General features: G+C 44.7%; 1 protein-coding gene across 4 annotated transcripts in view; it reads left to right on the top strand.

Annotated features, from left to right (window-relative positions):
- The first annotated feature begins 214 nt into the window (after positions 1-214).
- Positions 215-24,099, top strand: part of LOC129712758 (A-kinase anchor protein 13-like) — a 387,357-nt gene continuing 363,472 nt past the window's right edge. For 3 of the 4 annotated variants that reach the window (XM_055661466.1, XM_055661468.1, XM_055661465.1), the window contains exon 1: positions 215-536. The gene's annotated coding sequence lies outside the window, so the exon portion shown is untranslated. The remainder of the gene's footprint in view (positions 537-24,099) is intronic. The other variant, XM_055661467.1, reaches the window with a different exon arrangement.

The following is a 24,099-nucleotide window of genomic DNA, read 5'->3' as shown; positions in this document are numbered from 1 at the left end:
TTCTTTCCCTTCCACGTGAACAAAACACTGGGAAAGAAGGTGTGAACCACAGGATTCTCTGCGGCATCCAATCAAAGCCTTGCTGCGGCTCCTGAGTGGCAGGTGTGCCGGCCAATGGAGCGTGCGGCTGCGGTTGGACCAATGGCGAGGGTCGGCGGCGATGGGGGCGGGAGCGGCGTTGCGCGTGCGCAGTGAGCGGTGCGGGGAGCGGCCGCGGTAGGGGCAACAAGTGTGGGCGGTGAGAGAGTGGTGGAGCAGCAGCGGCAATAGCAGCAGTAGATGCAGTAGATAGCAGCAGCTGCCCACTGCCCCCTGCCTCCCCCCCACTGTACACCCACCCACTGCAACACAACACAACGAGACCTCAATCCACCAAACACAGCTCAGCCGGAGAGACAAAAGCTGCATTTTAAAGTAATCCAGGGAAAAGTGCAATGAGTTGGTCACACACATCCCTGAGAGAATGAGGACGCAGGCAATGAGTGAGCACAGTTAAAAGTTGCTGCTCCAGTCATATGTAACGAGGCCCCATTGAGGTAAGGAAGGCTTCGCTTTAGAAAAATAAAACCTTTTCTTGTCCCCTTAAATAAAAATGTGCTCCCAAAGTGTATGTGTGTTTGCAACCCTGTGTAATTCAATCTCCGTCCTTGTTACTTTGGGCTTTTGTTCTGTTTCTGCCCCAGCTTTGTTACCTGGTGTGTGTGTGAATTTGTTTGTGGGTTTGGGGATACAATGTAACTGGGGATCGACTCCTTGCTTTGCATGTTTCACTTGCGCGTGTTGGTGTGTGTGTGTTTTTTTTTAAAGTTTGTCCCTTCCCTTTTTAAATCTTTTGAACTTTGCATTGGTGTTTTAGTTTCAGAAGTTATATTTTGCAGCCAGTTTTCTAGATTACTCTCCCCCCACCCCACATTTGTTTTTCGAGTGTAATTTATTTTCTTGAATTGAATTTCACTACAGTGTTTATTTGTGATGTAGAATAATAACTTGCCTTTTGGGAGAAAAATATTTAATGTTTTCTTATTAGTCCCACATGTACTTTCTAAAGCAAGATCTTTATCCAGAATTAAAATTCAAAACGCATTTTGTATATCGTTATATGTATCGTCGAAGGGCTCATTGTTATTCTTCCGTAACAGGATTTCGCTGGTAACAAAAGCTTCAGGTGCATTAAAAAAAAACCATTCTGTGGGTACATCTGCACAAACTGGCTACAGCTGCACAGTTGGATTGCTGAAAAGTTGCTCACAAATTAGCTTCACGATCAGGTTGCGGGGCTCCGTGTACACGGGTCTATTTCGTGTTGCTTTGTTTTCACTTGTTTAATGTTCGGTGTGAGGTTTATCTGCTAAAGCAGTAATTTATTTGGCAGGGCCACTAAACAGCAACGGCCATAATCAGCTAGCAACTCTAAGTGTTAAAAGGGGTCACAATGTGTGACAGAGAATTGATCCCTGATGTCCGAATCCATAGCTGACATTTAGCGCTATTTTTTGTCTTTGTTTGAAAAAAAAGAGTTCTAGCCTTTGTTAACAATACCAGTTTGAAAATTGTTGCAACCTGTTTTAAAAAAATAAGACGCAAGTTGCTGATTCTAAACATGGAAATCCTATATCAAGTCAAGAGAGTTTTATTGTCATGTGTCCCAGAAAGGACAATGAAATTCTTTCGTGCTGTTATAATAATAACAACCAGTGATTTGTGCAGATAGTCAGTTCATGTATGCATGTTTCCTGGGAAAGATGTTTTAAATAAAACTTTGCCAAATTCCTGGAATCCCCTGCAAGAAACGCTGGATTTGCAAGCCAGTGCACCTAACTGTGATAAGATCCTCCCATCGTTGGCAGGCCCTTTGCAGTGTCGCATCCAGTATGACATGTTTGGAAAAGTTTTGCATGTGCACTCATGCCACCCGTCTAATACAACGTGTACAATCCAGGCAGACTTTGTGGCCTTGTTTGGGATGTGGTACATCAACAGAGTGATAGCTTTTATCAGTTCCCAAGAACCAAGAGCATGAAGACTATCTGAGTGCTAAGGTTTCCGGTTAAATTCCAGCCTGGTGCATACGTAATCTATCCGTGCCCATGTTCGACTTAGTTTAGTGATACAGCATGGACACAGGCTCTTCTGTCCAGAGTCCATGCCGATCATCAATTACCCATTCACACTAGGTCTACGTTATCCCCATGAGACTATAGTTTAGAGATGCAGCGCAGGAACAGGTCCACCAAGTCCACGCTCATCAGCAATCACCTCATGCACTAGCACTATCCTACACTCTTGGGACAATTTACAGAAGCCAATTAACCCGCAAACCTACACATCTTTGGAATGTCGGAGGAAACACCTGGAGAAAAACCGCTCGGTCACAGGTGGAACATGCAAACTCCGTACAAACAGCGCCAATAGTCAGGATCGTACCTGGACGTCTGGAGCTGCAAGGCGACAACTTTACCACTGTGCTGCAACCACCCCTTAAACACCAAGGTTTTTTAATGTTTTTTTTAACCAAAGCCAATTAACCCACAAATCTTTGAGATGTTGGAGAAAACTGGAAACCCATGTTGTCACAGGGAGAACATGCAGACTCCACACAGACAGCACCAGAGGTCAGGATCAAACACAGGTCTCTGGTGCTGTGAGGCAGCAGCTCTATCAGTTGCGTCACTCTTCCCAAGAATTTGTGCCATTTAAAAAATAATCAAAAATTTTTTGTTTGTAAAGTGGTCCTGAAATCTTCAGAGCTCTCCCTAAACGTATGAACTGCTATAGTGGGAGGGGGAGGGGGAAGGGGGGGGGGGGGGGGGGGGGGGGGGGGAGGAACAGAAGCAAAAGAGACTACATCGGGCAAAGCAGGAGTAAGCCCACCACTCTCTCAATCCTGCTTTACCATTCAGTCTGATGATGGAGATCCGATCTTGACTTGCCCTCTCCCCATTCCCTTGATATGATATTGATAAGAAGGATCTTGATGCAAAATACCGTCAGTCTGTTTCCCTTCACAGTTGCTACTTGACCTGCTGAGTTCCTCCAGCACTTTGCTTAAGATTCCACCGTGTGCACTCACTTGGCCCTTGGAGTTCTCTTGGTGCTTGAGGTCCTCTGTGGCTGGAATTGATGTAAGCTACATTGAATGGCATCAGCATTACAAAGCAGGTCAATGTTCAGACCCTGTCTTTACTTGCTCTTCTTTCTAACTTCATTTGGAGTTGCTGCTAACACTAGCAAGTCATTTCTTTGGACTGGTATTAAAACCTAATTTCATGGTGCTTTACCTCAGTTTTAAGTTTGTAGATCTTGAGTAGGCACTGGGCTTGTACTTGCTGGATGAGGGGAGCCCTCATTGAAACTTACCGAATAGTGAAAGGCCTGGATAAAGTGGATGTGGAGAGGATGTTTCCACTAGTGGGAGAGTCTAGGACCAGAAGGCATACCCTCAGAATAAAAGGATGCACCTTTCGAAAGGAGATGAGGAGGAATTTATCTAGTCGGAGGGTGGTGAATCCGTGGCATTCGTTGCCAGTGACAGCTGTGGAGGCCAAGTCATTGGGTATTTTTAAGGTGGAGATTGACAGATTCTTGAATGGTACGGTGTTGAGAGGGAAAGATAGATCAGCCATGATTGAATGTTGGAGAGACTTGATGGGCCGAATGGCCTAATTCTGCTCCTATGACTAAACCTATGAGTTAGTTGTTCAAACCAGTTTGAAGGAGAGGATGAGGAAGCTTAAGTTGAGATATTTGCAGGATCAAAGGCCTGAATTATAATGCGTCTCTATTCATATTTTATCCCCAACCACAAGAATGCATTAACCAGGGTGCTTATTATTTTTGGATCTCCTTTTCTTAAAAAGGGTGATTTTTCTTTCTTAAAACAATATCACTTGTACAACTCTCTTCGTTACAACAATATACTCGCGTATAGAATCACAAAATGCTGTAGTAGCTCAGTGGGTCGGCCAGCATCTGTGGACATGGATGGGCAACATCTTGGGTCGTGAGCCTCTTCAGACTGATTGGAGTAAGGGGTAGAAAACTAGAAAAGAGACGTAGAAAGGACAAAGCCTATCAAGTGATGGGTAGATGCAGGTGGATGTGTGGGGAGGGGGGTGGAATTGGCAGATGGGTGGAGTAAGTGGCAAAGACGAGATGTGAAAAGGAGACAAAAGGATGTTGGATAACGAGAGGGGAGAGAATGATCCTAGGAATTAGTAGGTTAACCTATGATGAGCATTTGTCGGTGCTGGGCCTGTACTTGCTGGAGTTTAGAAGAATGAGAGGGGACCTCATTGAAACTTACAGAATAGTGAAAGGTTTGGATAGTGTGGATGTGGAGACGATGTTTCCACTAGTGGGAGAGTCTAGGACTAGAGGTCATAGGACGTTCTTTTAGGAAGGATGTGATACATTTCTTTAGTCGGAGGGTGGTGAATCCATAGAATATTTTGCCACAGATAGCTGTGGATATTTTTAAGACAGATAGATTCTTGTTTAGTACAGATGTTAGAGGTTATGGGGAGAAGGCAGGAGAATGGGGTTAGGAGGAAGAACAGCCATGATTAAATGGCGGAGTAGACATGATGGGCCAAATGGCCTAATTCTACTCCTATCACATGACATGAGGAGGAATGAAATGTCAAATCGGAGGGAGGGATATAGGTGGAAGGAAAAAGGGGGGGGAGAGGGCAGAATAGTGGGAGAAGAGCAAGGTGATGTGCCTCAATGACTATCGACCAGTGGCACTACCGTCTGCGGTGATGAAGTGCTTTGAGAGGTTGATCATGGCGCAAATCAACTCCTACCTCGACAAAAACCTGGACCCACTGCAGTTCGCTTACCGCCACAACAGATCAACGGTGGATGCGATCTCACTGGCTCTCCACTCTGCTCTGGACCACTTGGACAACAAAACCTCGTATGTCAGGCTGTTATTCATTGATTGCAGCTCGGCATTTAATACAATCATCCCCTCCAAGCTGGTTACCAAACTCTCGGAACTGGGTCTCTGCGCATCCCTCTGCAATTGGATCCTCGACTTCATCATTCACAGACCACAGTCTGTTCGTATTGGTGGAAATACGTCGATAACAATCAGCACGGGAGCACCTCAAGGCTGCATGTTCAGCCCCCTGCTATACTCACTCTATACTGTTGACTGCGTAGCCGGTCATAGTGCGAACTCCATCATCAAGTTCGCTGACGACACTACTGTTGTGGGATGTATCACTCATGGAGATGAGTCAGAGTATAGAAGGGAGATCAACCGACTGACCAAATGGTGCTAGCACAATAACCTGGCTCTCAACACCAGCAAAACCAAGGAACTTGTGGACTTTGGAAGTGGTAGGATGGGTACCCATAGTCCCGTTTATATCAACGGGTCGATGGTGGAGTGGGTCAAGGGCTTCAAATTCCTGGCGGTGCATATCTGTGAAGATCTCTCCTGGTCCGAGAACACTGATGCAATTATAAAGAAAGCTCATCAGTGCCTCTACTTCCTGAGAAGATTACGGAGAGTCAGTATGTCAAGGAGGACTCTCTCGAACTTCTACAGGTGCACAGTGGAGAGCATGCTGACCGGTTGAATCATGGCTTGGTTCGCCAACTTTAGCGCCCTGGAGTGGAAAAGACTGCAAAAAGTTGTAAACACTGCCCAGTCCATCATCGGCTCCGACCTCCCTACCATCGAGGGGATCTATCGCAGTCGCTGCCTCAAAAAGGCTGGCAGCATCAAGGATCCACACCATCCTGGCCACTCACTCATCTCCCCGCTGCAGAGAGTCCTGGTTCTGGACTCTCCCAACTCGCTGGGTACACTGGGCCTGTACTCACTGGAGTTTAGAAGGGTGAGGGAGGACTTCATTGAAACTTACCAAATAGTGAAATGCCAGGATAGAGTGGATGTGGAGGGGATGTTTCCACTAGTCAGAGTCTCGGACCAGAAAGCACAGCCTCAGAATAAAAGGATGTTCCTATTTAACAAGGAGATGAGGAGTTTCTTTAGTTGGAGGGTGTTGAATATGTGGAGGCCAAGTCATGAGGAATTTTAAATGTAGAGATTGACAGTTCTTGATTAATGTCAAAGGTTATGGAGAGAAGGCAGGAGAATGGCATGAGAGGGGAAGGTAGATCAGCCATGATTGAATGGTGAGTAGACTCGATGGGCGAAATGGCCTAATTCTGCTCCTATGACATGAAATTATGAACTACTTGTGTCAACTAGAAATACCACCTTTTTAATCAAATAAGGTGACAAATTCACAAGTTGTAGTAGTAGAATTGGGCTATTCGGCCCATCGAGTCCACTCCGCCATTCAATCATGGCTGATCTCTGCCTCCTCATCCCATATTCCGGTCTTTTCCCCATATCCCTTGACACCTGTTCCCTCGAAGAGGAACGTCTTCCTCCAGTGAACCATCTAGAGTGCCAGCCTGCACTGCATGGTTCAATATCTGAAGAGGAATTTGAACCTGGTGGGGAAAGAACTCCACTGATTCACAGTCATGGGTGGCAGGTAAGGATAGTTCTGTAGTTAGTATTGCTACTTCACACCCCACGGGGCATCCTGGGTTTTATCCTGACCTCCTTGGCGATGGGTTTGCATTTTCTCTCTCTCTATGACTTGCTCCATCTCACCAGATACTCCAGTTTTCTACCACATCTCAAAACATGTGTTAGGAGGTTGATCGACCCTTTGAAGTTGCCCTGTCTGAATGTGGGCTACTGTTTTTTAAAAAAAAAAGGCTATTAATGGAAGCACTAGGAACAGCAGGTGCTGGAATCATGAGGAAAACACAAAGTGCTGGAGGAATTCAGTGGGTCAGGTAGCATCTGAGAGAAGGATTTAACGTGATGTTTGAGTCTGGACCTTTCTTCAAACTGAATTTAACTTTCCATTGACTCCATTTATTTCCTAACCTGATATGTCATCTTTCCATTCCCTCCATCGATGCTTCCGTTGAACTCCTCCAGTACTTTGTTTTGTTCAAAGGCTGTTGGTGTGTGTGCACATATGCGTGAGAGAGAATGGGCCTGATGGGTTTACTGACAACCCCTTGTCATTATGTTCTTTGATGTTCAATCTCTTAAAAAGAAACCTATAACGTGCGAACCATATTCTGCCAGTCCTAAAGAAATGTCTCAACTTGTATTAAAATAATTGTTCCCAGGATACAAGCAGAGCGTTTATGAACAATAAACAAAAACAAGATATTTTTCAGGTTGTCATAAAGCTGGTGAAGGTGACCAAATGAGAGGCGTTTTGCAAAACAAATTCCCAACCTAGAAATTAAGGTTAAAGAACATGTTGTCAGTGTGGGAGGCAGAGTGGATTAGTGGCCAGAGAAGGTTAAGAATATAAAAAGTTGGAACGAAGAACAGATTTAAACTTGCAAATGAACACTTTGAGTCTGAGGTGGTCATTTTCCTTTTTTTGGGGTACATCGTGTTTTATGAACATTGGGGGAAAGGTGCTTTCAAAATACCACTTCTCACTCGAAAGTGTGCCATTTTGATGGAGTTACTAAGAATGTGCTCTTTATTTCATTGCTATTTAATCCACACCCTTCACCAGGCAAATCATTAACAGTCTCTTAATTATTTGTATGGTGCAGGTTTGTGTAATGACCTTGGATAGTGTTCCATCAAAAAGTATGAATGAAAAAATTAACTGGCCCTAATTAACATTACTTTGGAATGCTGTTCCTCAAGACCATGAGGTGTGTGGTTTTGTGTATGGCATATCTGGAGAAACATAAAATTTGAGATTGCAGATTATATGAGATTGCAGTTGATTAGCCTGCACATGGTCTTTCTCATGAGGGAGTTTATCCCATAGATATCGCCATGAAATTTATTGGGAAGCATCACAGCATGGTTTGGACCACAAGAAATTGCAGAGAATTGTGAATGCAGCCCAGACCATCACACAAACCAACCTCCTCTCCATTGACTCCATTTATACCTCGCGCTGCTTCAGCAAGACCACCTGTGCAATCAAGGACAAGTCGTGCCCTGGCTACTCCCTCTTCTCCCCTCTCCCGTTGGGCAAAAGGTACGAAAATGCACACCACCAGATTCGGGGACAGTATCTTCCCAACTGTTATCAGGCAACTGAATTATCCTACCAACAACTAGAGAGTAGAACCTGAGCTACTATCTACCTCCATTGGAGACCCTCGGACTATCTTTGATCGGCCTTTACTAGCTTTATCTTGCACTAAAAGTTATTTACATTATTCCTTTAATATTGTATCTGTACACTGTGAATGGCTTAATTGTAATCATGTACAGTGCATTTATCCGCTGACTGGTTAGCACGCAACAAAAGTTTATCACTGTACCTCGGTACGCATGAGAATAGATTAAACTCAAACTCAAATTTACGTCAAGGTCCATTATAACGTATCGCAGGCACTGGCAGAGGAGGGGTTGAATTGCTGACTGACTTGAGTGTGTGGTGTGGCCACATTTTCTGTTAATTATGTAGTCTTGGCCAGAGTCTCCCTTGGCCTCTTGAGTAATTGCCACAGTTGTGCAGGTGCAGTTCCAAGGTTGCGATGGGTGGTGCGGTTGGTGCACAGGGCAGAATGATCTGCAGTGCGTACCCAATGGGGGAGAGTTTTGTTGGGCAGCCAGAACAGGAGAGCGTGCCGTTTCGCAGAGCTGATGTCCCGAATGGAAAAGGATAACCTTTCATCTGCATGATGCCAAAAAACAAATGCTCCCTAGTAGTCGCCTCCCTCAAATGTCTCCACAGTGTCTGTCTGCACTGCCTCCCTTGGCATGATGAGCTCAATAAAGTAGAAAGCCTTTTTTTTAATCGAGGGAGGGTACGTTAATGACTAAGAAAGCTTTTATTATTCTGGTGAGGCCTTGGCAAGATCTATTTATGTGTGGAATAATGAAGCAAGGGAGTGATTTATGCATTGGGAGGCTAATCACAGGATGCAGATGGTATCCCATACAGAGTTATTTGTATGTCAACTTGGCTGACAGGTGTCCATGGCAATGACATCATCCTGACTACAAATTAAATGCTTAATGTTATTAACAGCCATTACAGAATGGTATCTGTGCATATGTATAAGGATAGGCATCGCTGATGTCGAGGGTAATGGACTGTTATTGCAAGATTCTTGTCAAATTGTTCCATCAAAATCGCATTGTAATTTCATTTAATTCTCTATGAAAAGCTTCCTGCCATGTGACAAAGCAACAACACAAACGCATAATAGCGGCAGACTAAGAGACCAATAAATGGAAACATTTGAACGGTGGATAAACGATATGCATCTTGCCATGTCGTTTATTTCTGAACTGAGCTGTGTTGTATCAGTTCAAGAGTCAGTTGTTGTCACTGTGGTCATAGGAACAGAATGGAGTTGGTATGTTATTTTTACACAGCGATCCATTGAGTTTTTTCCATCAACATTTCAGTGTTCACCAGAACCTTAGAAATTGAATGAGTAGGAAGGAACTGCAGATGCTGGTTTACACTGAAGAGAGGCGCAAAATGCTGGAATAATTCAGCGGGACAGGCAGCAGCACTGGAGAGAAGGAAACATGGACTTAGAAACATAGAAAATAGCTGCTGGAGGAGGCCATTCGGCCATTCGAGCCAGCACCGCCATTCATTGTGATCATGGCTGATCGTCCACAATCAATAACCCGTGACTGCCTTTTTCCCCATATCCTTTGATTCCACTAGCCCCTAGAGCTCTATCTAACTCTCTTTCAAATCCATCCAGTGATTTGGCCTCTACTGCCCTCTGTGGCAGGGAATTCCACAAATTCACAACTCTCTGGGTGAAAAAGTTTTTTCTCACCTCAGTCTTAAATGGCCCCCCCTTTATTCGAAGACCCCGGTTCTGGACTCGCCCAACATTGGAAACATTTTCCTGCATCTAGCCTGTCCAGTCCTTTTATGATTTTATATGTTTCAGGGATGTGAATGTGTGATGTTTCGGGTCGAGACCCTTCTTCAGAAATTGTTTATGTTGAGCTTGGGACATGTCTTGAGGCATTGAACAGGTTGACTGTAGGAGCCTTTTTTCCACGGGGTGCAAATGCCGAAGATTAGAGGGCTGGAAGTTCAGGGTGGCAAAGTTTAGAATAAATGTGTATTAAAAGTATTTTACACAGTGCAGGTGAGTTCCGGGCACCCACTGCCAGGAGTTCTGGTGGAGCCAGATGGGACAGTGGCATTTAAGAGGTTTTTGGATGGGGGTGTGGATTTACAGGGAATGGAGGGATATGGGCCATGTGCAGGCAGATAAGATGAGTTTAATTTAGCATCATGTTTGTCACGGACATTGTGGTCCAATGGTCTATTTCTGGGGTGAACTGTTTAATGTTTTATTTCTGCAGGAAACTAGTTGAACTGAGGTCAGACAAGGTTGGCTCTAGGTATGAAAATAAGGAACTGAAGATGCTGATTTATACAAAAGGATACCAAGTACTGGAGTAACTCCATGGGCCAGGCACATCTCTGGAGAACATGAATAGGTCACATTACAGTTGGGACCCTTCTTCTGAGTCTAGTCTAAAGAAGGGTCCCATCCCAAAACGTTACCTACCCATGTTCTCTAGAGTTGCTGCCTGAACCACAGAGTTACTGTAGCACTTTGTGCTCTTTTGGTTCTAGGTTTGTCATTTGCAATGCTAAAGCTATTTGGAATGGTGGATTAAGGACATTCTACTAGATCCATAAATTGGCTTGAATGCAATATTCCTGGACTACATTAATGGCAATTAAGTTTCCACTTGCAAATTGCCCATGGTCAACCGAAGAACATCTTTTCACGTGACGTACGTTGATGGTGAATCTCCAGAAATCTTCCTCATTGCGTGGGTGGAAACTTTGTGACTGTTTAATCTAGCATGTCAACATTCTTTTCAATTATCCATTCACACTGACAATGTTGGGGTGAATGTGTGATCAAAGATATTTGAAATGCATGTCTTTCTGAATCCACAATACTGACCTTGCTCAACTCTATGTGGTGGAGTCTGACTGGTTATGGTTGTTGTTTGATCTTAAAAGGTTACACCCTGGATATAAGTGCACTCACACTTGTAGTCTCGTACACTTCCATTCCAGCTAACATTTCCGGAATTTTTAGTTTTTAATTCTTTTAGGATTCTCTAGCTTGTGATTCCTCGCCTGTGAATTGTCTACTTCCTGATTCAGTTGAGTGATTGAATGTTATCTTTCCCCTGAAATAGGATGCAATCTGCTGCAGTAACTCAGTGGGTCAGGCAACATTTCTGGTGAACATGGATAGATGGCTGGAGCAATCTCAAGAAGGGTCTTGATCTGAAACACCACCCCTCCATGTTCTCCAGAGATGCTGGCTGGCCAGCTGAGTTACTCCGGCACGTGGTACCTTTCTTTTTGTAAACAAGCATCTGCAGTTCCTTTTATCTGCGAATGTTCACCTACCTGGATTGTGGGATTTGATTTTTCTTGTACACAGGAATTAATAGCATGAGTGGCTGCTTTAGATGTCTCTGAGAACAAAGAATTGAACACGGGCTGTTGTTGATGGAGAGCTTATCCTTTCCAAAGAAAGACAGTTTTAACTTTTTTTTCTTTTTTTTTTTTTTTTTTTTTTTTTCTGGTCATTGACAATTTTTTAATACCATTGAAGCCAATTGTCATTTGGATGGCATCTTCGCCTGAAGTACAATAGTGTTCCTTTATTTTGATGACAGCCACAGGGAGTAAGTGATGACCTTGTTCTACTAATCCTACCTTCCCAAAATATGGAATTGTGGAAAGTTAAAGAGATGTAATCCCATTCCACACTTTGGACATTTCTTGGTCTATTGTACATTCAAAATCGGAATGTTAGTCGAACATTTGCGGACGACCTATCAGCAGGCCTTAATCAGTTCAGTTCAGTTTTATTTGTCGTATGTAAGAACACAGGGTCAACGGTGCAATGAAATGTGTTTGACAGGACAATGGGTCACCTCAGCAATGATATTACAAGGATAAAATTAAGGTAAAAAAGAATAAGATAAATGTGACATTGGTAAGTAAAAGACAATAATAAATAAAATAATCAACATGATTAAGCTGTGAGGAAAGTATGTTGACATTTGGTCGTGGGTGGTGTGTTTACCATCTTTTTAGGATGGTTATAGAAACACTGCAAATTAAAAAAATTGGCTCATCTGTACAGAAATTAGGTCTTTGGGTTGCTCTTGGAGGATTAGAGATTTGAGTCCCACTGGAGAAATTGTCCAGGTTTACTCTGAAGTTCCAAGGTGGTGGCTAGAGTGTAATGATTGGGGCTAAAGATGGTTGCAGTATCAGAACTGTCGTCCTGGGTCATTAAACCACAGGTTTATTCGTCCCTCCTGATGGCTGAAGTGGAAACTCCTGTCCGTGGTGTACTGATATAAAGACAATGGTGTATCATGACCCATTCAACTCCTTCGCCAAGCAGTCAAAACCAGATTAACCAGTTGTTTCGTTCCTGTTTTTATTGCAGCACTCTGTGTGCTTTCTCCAGAGAGCATTTTAAAGTTTACTGTAAATAGAATGTCTTTGACACATACGAGTCCAGTGATGAGTTTCACTTTACCACTTTGTTCTTCCACTGCATGATTAGAGGTTTCAGATGTGAAGAGGAACCTGGGGGGGTTAATAAGTGGGGGAGAAATAGTTGTATTGGGCTGGGCTGTCACAGATAAACTCACTTTGCCTGGCAGAGCATGGCCTTGCCCATCACCTAATTGGTATGGTGTGTCATGATACTGTGCAGACCGCAACCCTGGTATGACCAAGCGATTGTGGGCTCGCTCACCCCGATCTCAAAGGTGTAGCAGAGTTTGGCGGCATTAAATTAAAATCATTCTTGCTTCATTTCAAGCAACAGGTGCCGGGCTTTCTTTCTGATGTTGACCAGTTTGCATTTTTCTGTTCCCAGTCTTTGATCTCCAAGGTTATCAGTGAACAAAGTTTAAAGTGTGGGAAGGGTGATTCTGTTGTCGGGGAAGCTTGGGACAGGGGCGTGTGTCTGCCAACCTTGATATGTTCACTTGTGGGTGTAAGCGGCACATATCTTTTGGGCACATCTATTTGTTTTGTGTAAGAAGGAACTGCAGATGCTGGTTTGCACTGAAGATAGACACAAAGTGCTAGTGTAACTCAACGGGTCAGGCTGCAGCTCTGGAGAAAAAGGATGGGTGACGTTTCAGGTTGGAACCCATCTTCAGGCAGGTTCTGAAGAAGAGTCCCAACACGAAACGTCACTCAACAATTTTTTCCAGAGATGCTGCCAGACCAGCTGAGTTTGTGTCTGGCTGTTTTGTGTGCCCTGATCCACAATCTAACATTTCTGCACACAGTAAAAAGCTTGCTTTCCATTCATCTTTCTATCCCTCTATCTTCTTTTTGCTTGTCCTTCCCTCATCTCAACAAAATTATACTCTCAATCGATAAGAACCTTATTTATTGAGGGGGAAAAAAATAGTTGGTGTGGATTTAAAAAGTATTTTCTCTCTACCAGGTTGCTAGTTCTTTGCCACTTTATAATCCACGTTTTATCTTGTGCAGGTGCATGAGTGGTCGTCTGATTGCAATCAACAGTATAATCATGTGGACAAAAGTGCTGGAGAAACTCAGCGGGAGCAGCAGCATCTATGGAGCGAAGGAAATGGGCAACATTTCGACCCAAAACGTTGCCTATTTCCTTCACTCCATAGATGCTGCTGCACCCGCTGAGTTCCTCCAGCACTTTTGTCTACCTTCGATTTTCCAGCATCTGCAGTTCCTTCTTAAACAGTATAATCATGTGTGTCCCTATGTTATATAAATGGCTCATATGCCAGGCTGGCCTTGATCTGAGAGCCGTGTCGACACCCTGCAGAGGTAGGACATATTGATTGGCCTTGTTGTGCTCCTAATTGGCAAATGTTATTTGAACTTGATAGCCACATTGTAAAATGCAGGTTGAAGCTCTCTAGCCCAGTACTCTTTGATTCAGCTACCTCCCTGGTCTGACATGTTTTGAAAATGCAGGAGTAACTCAGAGGGTTTGGGCAGTATCTCTGGAGAAAAGGAATAGGTGACATGTTTTTAATCTGTTGCACTGCTCCGTACTAATTAAACATTTTAACTACGATAAATACTAACCTCCAGCTAATATACTCCCCAATGCAACTTTGGGGCAATTCTCAATACCGTTGTGTGATTGAGGGAGCTTTTGTACTTAATACAAATACTTAATACTTTTGTACTCCTGCTCAGAGTACAGGTGCACAACCTTTTATCCGGTATTCCAGAAACCGAAAAGCTCCGAAAACCGACCATTTTTTCCAGATGTCGTCTGCGCACCAAAGCTCGCGTTTGGCGCCAAACTTGACCCAAAACGACCCACGGTCAACCCAGGTCTGTACTACTGTAGCGGCTGCCTCCTCCCTGGAGACCGGGAGACGCTTAAACATCTGTAAATCATTGCTTAAATGTTAGTCAGTTAGTTTGGAGGGCTTTTATGTGAAGGGGGGGTGAAGGGGTAAACTTTAATTCTTAGTCCCCTACCTGGTCGGAGAGGCGGGGAGCGGTCAATGCCTTACCGGGTCGCCGTGCCGTAAGCTCCGCAGCGCTGTGGCCGTTGGGGCTGCGGGCGGCGCCAGTTGTAGTTCCGACCCCGGCAACTCTACCCCTGGCTGCGAGGCGCTCCAAATCCAGCGCGGCCCGCGGCCGGACGCCCCAGCTATGTCGGGATTAGCGTCGCAGCGCTGGGAAACCAGCGGGGAGCGGGCAATGCCTTACCGGGTTAGCCGTGCGGCAAGCTCCGGAGCGCTGTGGCCGCCGACACACAACATCGCGGAGCGTCGCTGGATTTGGAGCCGCGCAGCCAGGGGTAAGTTTGCCGGGATTGGAGCTCCAACCGGCGCGCCGCGCCGCCCGCGGCCGGACGGACCCCCAACTCCGCGGCTCCAATCCAGCGACGCTCCGCGATGTTGTGTGTCGGCGGCCACAGCGTTCCGGAGCTTGCCGCACGGCGACCCGGTAAGGCATTGCCCGGTCCCCGCTGGTATCCCAGCGCTGCGACGCTGCCGACTCCCAACATTTCCGGAGCTGGGACGTCCGACGCGCGGGCGGCGGCGGCGGGATTTGGAGCGCCTCGCAGCCAGGGGTAGAGTTGCCGGGGTCGGAGCTCCGGCCGGACGGAGCCCCCAGCTCCGCGAGGTTGGGAGTCGCCGACCAGGTAGTAGGACTAAGAAAGTAAAGTTTGAAGTGTTCACCCCGACTCCAACCACCCCAAGGCTAAAATCCCTCCAAACTAACTGACTAACATTTATGCAATGAGTCTCCCGGTCACCCGGGAGGAGGCAGCAGCTCCAGACTTTTCAAGCCGCCCGCGCTACCTACCTAATCTACGCTAAAAATCTTCCATTCTGAAATCCGAAAATGTCCGAAATCCGACAAGTGTCTGGTCCCAAGGCTTTCGGATAAAAGGTTGTGCACCTGTATTATTATTACAGGGTGGTTTTTTAGATTAGATGTTCAGCGACCAGCGACCCTCATACACTAACACTATCCTACCTACACACACACCCACACACCCACACACCCACACACCCACACACACACACACTCTCGATGATTTACGATATTTACAGATGCCTATTACCGCTGCCAGATACAAACCTGGACTTTAAAAGTATTTGAAGTGTGGGAGGAAACCGGTGCTTCTGGAGAAAACTCATGGGGAGAATGTACAAACTCCATACAAACAGCACCCGTAGTCAGGATCCGGGTCACTGGCATTGTAAGGCAGCAACTCTACCACTGTGCCACCGTGCTACCCTCTGGCCCAACACCACTTGGGTCCCAAGGGGGCCAGACGAAGGAGTTTCAGCCTGTGTTTGTGCCATGGGAGCATATTTTATTGAGACGATTTAAAAGAGAAATGATCCCCTTGGTGTAATGCGGTTCTGGACCTGGGCAGCAATGGCAAAGTGACCTTCAACTCTCTGCATACTGTTATTAATGAAGGGCTTCTACAGACCCTCTGGGTGCCTAGCAACAGGTGCGTCTCTGTTAGTTAAGAATGTACTTGCAAGTGCAGGTTGCCTTGAATATTCCTTTGTCTGTAGTTTGGCAAGAGATTAGAAACATTCTACTTTCAAGGCTCTAACAAACCTCAATTCTTTTGATATTCAGTGATTCAGATGTTTAATGCAATTTACAGTGGTGACTTCTGAATGCAGGCAGTTCCTGCTATAGGAGATTGGCAGCCTTTTGTTGCACCAAGTGGATAACATTCATGGGATTGAACTGAACACTCGAGTGTTTCAGTATCATATGTACCGAAACAGCAATGACATTCTTACTTGCAGCAGCACAACAGAGTTGCAAATGCAGTGGATAATATAATAAACAAACGTAAAAAAGACCTTCAATAAAAATAATAATATTATGCAAAAACAAAATCGTGCAACCAAGGCAGTTTTGAGTTTAGCTGGAGTTTGTATTGTTCCGAGGCCTAATGGCCGTTGGGAAGAAGCTGTATGTTACCGTTTTCAGGTTCCTATACCACCTTCCCGATGGTAGGAATGTGGCCAGGGTGGAGTGGGTCCTTTATGACATTGGCTACCATTTTGAGATGGTGCCACTTATAGATCCCTTCAATAATGGACTGGGCTGTGGTCACCTCTTTTTGTAAACTCCTTGGTTCCTGGGCATTTGAGTTGCCAAACCAGGCTGTGATGCAGCTAGTCAATATCACGGGGAGAATGTACAAAGTCTGTACCGACAAAGATTAGCTTGAAGTTCCTTAGTACGAATCGAACCCGGATCTCTGGCGCTGTAAGGCAATAGTTCTACCTCTACGCCACCATGCTGACCTTCTGTGGCTCTTAAATAGTGCTAAGCACCTACCTATTCGGCACGGACTAGAAGGGTCGAGATGGCCTGTTTCCGTGCTGTAATTGTTATATGGTTATATGGTTATATTTGTGTCTTCCTAACATGGACTGAATCTGTGGGATGGTTACAGATCTATCACCAATGTTGTTTTGGGACTGAGGTGATGGTGCACTGGTTTTTGTCTCTTTTCACATGAAGGTTCAATAACTAAAGATTTAAAAGTCCTTTGGACAGGCGAATGGATTGGAAATGTTTGGAGGGATGGTGGTGGAGGCATGGTGGTGACTCTCTGGAATTCTCTGCCACAGAAGGTAGTTGAGGCCAGTTCAATGGCTATATTTAAAAGGGAGTTAGATGTGGGCCTTGTGGCTAAAGGGATCAGAGGGTATGGAGAGAAGGATATTGAGTTGGATGATCAGCCATGATCATATTGAATGGCGGTGCAGGCTCGAAGGGCCGAATGGCTTACTCCTGCACCTAATTTCTATGTTTCTATATGGGCCAAATGCAGGCAAACAGAACTAGCTGAGATTGGGTACCTTGGTCAGGCTGAACAGCCAGTTTCCATGCCATGATTTGTATTATCATTATGAAACTTTTTTTTATCGCCTAGTTAGCACGGAACAAAAGTTTTTCCCACTGGATCTCGGAACACATGACAAAGTAAACTAGACCATTATTGATAAAAGCACAGTGGTTGCATTTCCAAGCCAAAGTGTTGTTTGGAAGATGCTGTCAGAGTACCGAGCAAGTAACCACAGCACATGGTGCGCTGGTGTTGGACAACATGTTACATGGAATCTGGACTGTCAGTCATATCATTCATCTTGGTGTTGAACTTCCTGGGTATGGCTGGAGTTGTACTGGTGCAGGCAAGTGGAGAAGATTCCATCACACACCTGCCTTCCAGATGATGGAGTAGCATTTTGTGTTGGGGTGGGAGTGACTTGTCACAGCTAATATGCCTCTGACCTGCTGTTGTAGCTCAGTATTTCATAAGTCTTAGCAGCAGAATTATGGCCCTGTCCCATTGTACGAGTTCATTCAAGAGTTCTCCTGAGTTTGCCCTGATTTGAACTCGGAGATTTACGGTAATGGCAGCTCATGGGTACTCGGGGCTGTCGTGGAGATTTTTCAACATGTTGAAAAATCTCCACGAGTCTTCCCGAGCTAACTGCGATTTCAGAGTACCTGCCATTAGCATTACGAGCTGCTAAGAGACGTCCCGAGCTCCTATGTACCCGCTACGTACATTCTACGTGCTTCCATGAGTTTGATTTTTTTCTTTTTAACTCTGGAGAGCTCTTGAATGAACTCGTACAGTTGGTCAGCCCCATAAGGCCATTGAGCTAATCAACGGATTCCACTGATTCACCATCCTCGGACTAAAAAAATCCCTTGTTTCCTATCAAAAGATACGTCCTTTTATTCGGAGGCTGTGCCCCTTGTTTCTGGACTCTCCCACTCGTAGGAACATCATCTCCTCATCCACTCTATCCTGGCATTTCTCTATTCAGCAAAGTTCAATGAGGTCCCCCACTGTCCTTCCAAACTCCAGCAAGTACGAGTCCAGAGTCATCAAACACTCATCGTACGTGTTTATCTAGCTGGTTTAGTTCACTGCTGGTTAGTGGGCTTCCTCCTCTCCTCTTCACACACGAGGGCGTTGAAGATGAAGAGAATGCCCTTGAATATCATGGGGAAGTGGTTGGGTTTCTCACTTGGAGATGATCATTTCTGAGGCATAAGTTAATGGCCACGTGTTGCCCTCCCATGACTGGGTGTGGTGTGGGTCTGGCTGTGTGCAGGCACGGTCTGCATTGTTCTAGTGTGCTGCAGAGATGTAAATAGAATTGAAAATTATGTAATCCTCGGCGAATGTGCCCACGTCTGACCTTGTGATGAAAGGGAGGCCAGCAGCAAGACAGCTGAACATGGTTGGTACCAAGGACCTCCTGCGGTTTGATGACTGAGCCGTCTGGTCAGTAATTAGTTGGATTGGGGTTGACTTGCTCTTTGTGAGCAGAATGTAACCGGGTAGCTTTTTGCGTTGTTGGGTCGAAGCCAGTGTCCTGGCTGCACTATAACAATTTGGCGGGCGCTACAGCTGTTCTGGAGCGCAAGCATTCAGTGCCACAGTTGGAATGTTGTCTGGTACTGTGTAGTGAGGAACTGCAGGTGCTGATTTACACCGAAGATGGACAAAATGCTGGAGTAACTCAGCGGGTCCGAAGAAGGGTTTCAACCTGAAAAGTCACCTATTCCTTTTCTCCAGAGATCCTGTCTGACCTGCTGAGTTACTACAGCATTTTATGTCTGTCTGCTGTCTGGTACCATTGTTCCTCTCCCCTCTTTATGTGGAGTACTTCAAATTAGCTTCAGTCTTGCTCTCACCGTTGTTGGGATCTCTGGAGATTCTCTTTCTCTCATTCACACAAATGCTCTCTCTCTCTCTCTCTCTCTCCCCCCCCCCCCCCCCCCCTCTCCCCCCTCTCCTTGTGTTATGCAGCTGAGGTGTCATTTACTCTGAAGTCGCGACTCCAAACAAGCCTTGAGCCACCGTTCAGGAGGGGCTGTCTTGGAAATTTGATGCCCTACACTGCTGCTGTTACAATCCAGCATCAAGTTTCAGAATGGAAGGTCAAAGCTTGTTTGAAATTGAGACTTCAAGTTCAAGTTTATTGTCATGCGTGCAAGTACATGGAGGTGCAGCTACAATGAAAATCTTGCTCGCAGCAGCTTCACAGTCACGTCGACTCAGACAAACACACACAAACAAATTATACATCGATTACAACAATTCAAGAAGACAGACTGCAAAAAAAACCCCACAACATTTGTGTAAAATCTTCATCCAGCCAGATTGACAACCTGGATGATTTCTTGCAACATCCCAACCTTCAAGTAGATTTTACAGTGAAGATGCTTTGCAAGTATTTAGTTGAAGCTGCTTCATCCTGATTGTGAATGATGCTTGTTTTTGTGTAGTATGTTTCACACCTTCTCTTCTCGAGGCATTAAGGATCAGAGTTTTCTGAAGTATCGCTCTTTAAGGCAGAATTTAAGGACATTTTGAAGCTGGTTGTCTATACCTAGTCTGTGGCTTTTTAGTGCATCCACTGTAACACTTGGGAAGCAGTTTCTGAAGCATTTTGGAATGTTTTTCTTTGTTAGATGTTTCCATGTGTGCTTTGTTTTGTTCAATGGGATTGTGGCAGCAGATGGAAAGCAACAGCTACGTCCAGGGCAACCCTACATAGTGGAGCACATCTGGCCATTGGTCTCTGGTGCTGGAGAAATAGCACAGCCCACAGATGTTGGTTCATCTGATAATCTACTGTCAGCCTGATGTGTGTGAATGCAGGAGGCTTTGTTTGATAGTCCTCCAAAGAGTCGATTTATAACCAAGGCTATCGCCGAGTGATTCAATTATCTTGGTAGTAGATGGAGGTTAATGTTTGCTTCCCATCCAATTTATTCATTTAGTGATCTAACCATATTGCAAGATGGCGCTGGGACGTGGCAACTCTTTGCAAGAAGATCTACTATTATTCACAACAATCGCTCGACTCTTAAATCTCCTCCATTTGGCTTTTTGCTCCATAAGGCTCAATTTCTGCTCCTCTGGGAGTAGAATTAGGCCATTTGGCCCATCAAGTCTACTCTGCCTTTCAATCATGGCTGATCTATCCTTCTCTCTTAACCTCATTCTCCTCCCTATAACCCCTGACACCCCCTACTAATCAAGAATCTGTAAATCTCTATCGTAAAAATATCCATTGATTGGCCTCCACAACCATCTGCGGCAATGAATTGCACAAATTTACCACCTTCTGACTGAAGAAATTCCTCCATCTTCTTTCTAAAGGTACATCCTTTTATTCTGGGGCTGAAATAATTATTTGCTTGCCAGGAACATAACATATAGAACTTGTATATTTTGGATAATGAATTTTGTCTATCTGGCTACTGGCAAAATCAAATTGGTTTTTTAAAAAAAAGTTGTTTTTTGTTTCAACGTGAGTAAATTTCACTCTCAATTTTTCTCACTCATTAACAACCTTGTTAAATTAAAGGAGGGGTATTTTTTTTTTTTATTGGTCTTGTTGCTTCTGTTTGACCTTGGGGAAGGAGCAAACATGTTGAGCCAGTTTATAAAATTTACTCACCAGCATGGCCTTAAGTGCTAGCTTATGGCAATTAAAACTGTGATGAATGAACTTTGACAGAAGTCCAACAGCAGCAGCAGTAATAACTATCTATTGCATATTCTTCCTCCTAAAGCAGAACGTGTTAGTCTCTCTTTGACTTTAATCCCCACGTTTAAAGTGATGGGGAAATAGATGCTAGTTGTATATGTGGTGTGTGTTATCTTTGTGTGACTGCTCTGAGACCTGAGGATGGTGGGACTAAATTGATATCACTAACTAACTGAAATAGGAATTGCAATTAAAAACAATTGCAGAGGCACAAAACTAGGAAGAACTGACTGGAAAGATTGGCAAGGCCACCTTTGAAATATTGTGAGCAGTTTTGGGAACTATATCTGAGGAAGGATGTGCTGGCTGTGGAGAGGGTCAAGACGACGTTTACAAGAATGTTCCCAGGAATGAGTAGGTTAACCTACGATGAGCGTTTGTCGGCATTGGGCCTGGACTCACTGGAGTTCAGAAGAATGAGAGGAGGATCAGCCGTGATTGAATGGCGGAGTGGACTTGATGGGCTTTATGGCCTAATTCTACTCCCATTCCTTATGACATGATTGAAGAACAATAAAACAACTGTACGTTTGAAATTGAAATAACATACTGAAAACTACTGAAATGTTAACTGTTTCTCTCTCCACAAATGTTGCCTGATCTAGTGATTATTCCCATTGCTGCTTTTGTTTGCTCAGCAAGGAGCCAGTTTGGATTTGCTGGGTCAAATGGCCACCTATGCTGTTGCAATGCTCTGATTTCTATAAGCAATGGTATTTGTTTGTAAATTGAAGTTTAGTTTAGCTTAGAGATACATCGCGGAAACAGGGCCTTCGGCCCACCGCAGGTGTCGACCAGCGATCCCCATACACTAACACTATTCTACACACTTGGGGCAAATTACAAATGTTTACTGAAGCCATTTTACCTACCAACCCGCACGTCCTTCAAGTGTGGGAGGAAACCGGAACATCTTGGGGAAAACCCACATGGTCACAGGGAGAATGTACATACGATGTACAGAGACAGCACCTGTTGTCAGGATTGAACCTAGGTCTCTGGCGCTGTAAGGCAGCAACTCTACTGCTGCGCCACCCTGTTGTGAATAGGTATCATGTGCTTTGTGGATGGCTCGCCTGAACCAGCTGGCCTACTGAGTTACCTGTGCTGGAACTAAGCAAATATGTGAAACTTGCTCCCGAGCTCAACAAATCATGTTGCCCCCAGGACAGGCAGAGCAACATAATTCACCATCCTTCATTCTGTGGCAACTCCCTCTAAGTCCCGGTTGATATAAAAGTGAGTCATAGTGATATAGCACAGAAGATGCACCACAAGAATGCAACTAATATCATCAAAGACCCATACCACCATGGCCACACCCTCATCTCACTGTTGCTATTGGGAAGAAGGCATGGGGGCTGAGAAACAGTTGCCTCCAGGATCAAGAATAGCTTCTTCCCATCAACAATCTGGCTCTTGAACCATCCTGCACAACCTAACCACAACCTAATTTCATGGCAGTTGTATAAGATTACTCTACATTGGTCAAATCCTGATAACCAACCTAGTGACTTGCCAAATCAAGTGCCCCCTTCTCTCAACCTACCTGGGCCGAACAAACTATCTCTCAGTCTGAAGAAGGGTCTTGACCCGAAATGCCACATATTCCTTTTCTCCAGAGATGCTGCCTGACCTGCTCCAGCAGTTTGTGTCTATCTTCTAACAAACCGTCCATGTGTACACAATCTAGATTGGTGATTCCAGTCCTTACAAATGAAATCACCACTTTTCACACTTGCCAATTCTCTCCCGACCCACATTGCTGCTTGATGATGCGATGAACTGCTGCTTTTAAGAAAGTGGGCTGTTCCATGAATGGCGCGTGTACCGAGCTGTTTCACCATTGATGAATCTTCTAACAAAATTCAATCCACACAGATGCTCTTCCCTTTCAAATGCATCTTGGGTTGGGAACCACTGAGCCATTGAAAGTTTTCTATTTAGAATTGTCAAAGTAGTTTTCTCCAACCCTCATCTATTGTGATAATTTAATGTCTGTTACCGTGAATATATGCCTGGGGCCATTACTCGTTTTTGCTCTTTCACCTCCCATGTGTGGAGATCTGTACTAAACGCTCTTCGTTGATTTGAACCAAATCACTGTTCATAAGTTACAGGACCAGACTTGGGCCCTTCGGCCCATTAAGTCTACTCCGCCATTCAATCGCGGCTGATTTACCTTTCTCTCTCAACCCCATTCTCCAGCTTTTTCCCCGAAGCCCCTGACGCCCGTACTAATCAAGAATCACTTCCACTGGTTGTGGAACTTGGTTTACTTGGGAACAGTGGATTTTGAATTAAATGATTTTTTAAATGGGGAAATCTATCTGATTTCAAAGCCTTCTGACTTTTCATTCCTCCAGCTTTGGCCCCTTATTACTCCCTCCCTGGTGGCAACACCAACCATGACATTGGTGTTGAGTCACTAAATCCGTCTCCTTTCATTTATCTCCTCTTTAAAACGGTCTGTTCAAACTGTTGGCCATCTCCATGATACATGGTTAGATACCAGCTTTTGCTTCATGGCCCAGTGAAATTGATGCTAAAGATGCCATATTGAGGTTGAATTATAATCAAATCACTAATAATGTTAACTGAGCTTTGTGAACATTGAGTAACATTACTGATGGTTTTGTAAGGATAGGGACAGGACTGCATGTATTTTTTACGTGGGCAAAGTTTAAAGGAGATATGCAGGGCAAGTTTTGCTCTTATAATGCAGGGAGTGGAGGGTGCCTGGAACGCCCTGCCATGGTGGTAGTGGAGGCAGATGCGATAGTGGCTTTTTAGGTTTGAATAGATAAGATGAGAATAGAGGGATGTGGTTGTGTACAGGCAGATAAGATTAGCTTAGCTTGGCATCATGTTTGGCACACATTGCCAAGTTAAACTAAATTAATCTGCCTTTATGCGATCCATATCCCTACTTTCCACAACTTATCCAT

Source organism: Leucoraja erinacea, chromosome 33 (assembly GCF_028641065.1).
Source record: "Leucoraja erinacea ecotype New England chromosome 33, Leri_hhj_1, whole genome shotgun sequence".
In the NCBI taxonomy this organism is placed as follows: Eukaryota; Metazoa; Chordata; class Chondrichthyes; order Rajiformes; family Rajidae; genus Leucoraja; species Leucoraja erinaceus.
Note: the sequence above shows the minus strand (reverse complement) of the source record. Positions and strands in the feature narration are given on the sequence as shown.